Source organism: Mus pahari, chromosome 4 (assembly GCF_900095145.1).
Source record: "Mus pahari chromosome 4, PAHARI_EIJ_v1.1, whole genome shotgun sequence".
Lineage (NCBI taxonomy): Eukaryota > Metazoa > Chordata > Mammalia > Rodentia > Muridae > Mus > Mus pahari.
Window position 1 is genome coordinate 56,359,415 of NC_034593.1, and position 2,290 is coordinate 56,361,704.

The window sequence follows — 2,290 nt, forward strand, 5'->3', positions numbered from 1 at the left end:
ATTTACTTTGATGTTGGCCACTGGTTTGCTGTTTATTGCTTTAATTATGTTTATTTGTGGGCCTTGAATTCCTGATCTTTCACGACTTTCTTTATGAAGGCGTGTTGGCTTTTGTGAAATTCTTTCTCAGCACCTAATGAGATGATCATGTGTTATTTTGTCTTTGAATTTGTTTATGTACTGAATTACATAGATGGATTTCGTATATTAAACCATCCCTGCATCCCTGGGATGAAGCCTACTTGGTCATGATGGATGATTGTTTTGATGTGTTCTTGGATTCGTTTTGCAAGTATTTTATTGAATATTTTTGCATTGATATTCATAAGGGAAATTGGTCTGAAGTTCTCTTCTTTGTTGGATCTTTGTGTGGTTTAGGTATCAGAGTAGTTGTGGTTTCATAGAATGAATTGCGTAGAGTACCTTTTGTTTATATTTTTTGGAATAATTTGAGGAGAGTTGGATTTAGGTCTTCTTTGAAGGTGTGATAGAACTGTGCACTAAACCCATCTGGTCCTGGGCTTTTTTTGGTTGGGAGACTGATTATGACTGCTTTTATTTCCTTAGTGGAAATGTGACTGTTAAGGTCATTAATCTGATCCTGATTTAAGTTTGGTACCTGGTATCTGTCTAGGAAGTTGTCCATTTCATTCAGGTTTTCCAGTTTTGTTGAGTATAGCCTTTTGTAATAGGATCTGATGATGTTTTGGATTTTCTCAGGATCTGTTGTTATGTTTCCTTTTTCATTTCTGATTTTCTTAATTAGTATACTGTCCCTGTGCCCTCTAGTTAGTCTGGCTAAGGGTTTATCTCTCTTGTTGATTTTCTCAAAGTACCAGCTCCTGGTTTGTTTGACTCTTTGAATAGTTCTTTTTGTTTCCACTTGGTTGATTTCAGTCCTAAGTTTGATTATTTCCTGCTGTCTACTCCTATTGGGTGAATTTGCTTCCTTTTGTTCTAGAGCTTCTAGGTGTGCTGTCAAGCTCTTATTGTATGTTCTCTCTAGTTTCTTTTTTGGAGGCACTTGGGGCTATGAGTTTTCCTCTTAGGACTGCTTTCATTGTGTCCCATAAGTTTGGGTATGATGTGGCTTCATTTACAATAAAATCTAAAAAGTCTTTAATTTCTTTCTTTATTTCTTCCTTGACCAGGGTATCATTGAGTCAAGTGTTGTTCAGTTTCCACGTGAATGTTGGATTTCTATTATTTATGTTGTTATTGAGGAACAGCCTTAGTCCGTGGTGATCTGATAGTATGTATGGGATAATTTCAATATTTTTGTATCTGTTGAGGCCTCTTTTGTGACCTATTATATTGTCAATTTTGGAGGAGGTACCATGAGGTGCTGAGAAGAAGGTATATCCTTTTGTTTTAGGATAAAATGTTTTGTAGATATCTGTTAAATCCATTTGTTTCATAAATTCTGTTAGTGTTCATGTGTCTCTGTTTAGTTTCTGTTTCCAGGATCTGTCCATTGATGAGAGTGACATGTTGAAGTCTCCCACTATTATTGTGTGAGGTGCAATGTGTGCTTTGTGCTTTACTAAAGTTTCTTTAATGAATGTGGCTTCTTTTGCATTTGGAGCATAGATATTTAGTGCATAGATATTAATTGAGAGTTCCTCTTCATAGATTTTACCTTTGATGAGTATGAAGTGCCCCTCCTTGTCTTTTTTGATAACATTGGGTTGGAGTTTCTTTGGACCATTTGCTTGGAAAATTGTTTTCTAGCCTTTTACTCTGAGGTAGTGTCTGTCTATGTCCCTTAGGTGGGTTTCCTGTAAGCAGCAAAATGTTGGGTCTTGCTTTTGTAGCCAGTCTATTAGTCTATGTCTTTTTATTCCGGAATTGAGTCCGTTGATGTTAATAGAAATGAAAGAAAAGTAATTCTTGCTTCCTGTCATTTTTGTTGTTAATGTTGGGAATCTGTACTTGTGGCTGTCTTCTTTCACTTTTGTTATAGGATTAGTTTCTTGCTTTTTCTACGGTGTAGTTTCCATCATTTAGTTCGTGGTTTCCCGTTATTATCCTTTGAAGAGCTGGATTCGTGGAAAGGTATTGTATGAATTTGGTTTTGTCATGGAATACTTTGTTTTCTCCATCTATGGTAATTGAGAGTTTTGCTGGGTATAGCAGCCTGGGCTGGCCTTTTTGTTCTCTTAGTGTCTGTATAACATATGGCCAGGATCCTCTGGCTTTCATAGTCTCTTCTGAGAAGTCTGGGGTAATTCTAATAGGCCCGCCTTTATATGTTACTTGACTTTTTCCCCTTACTGGTTTTAATATTCTG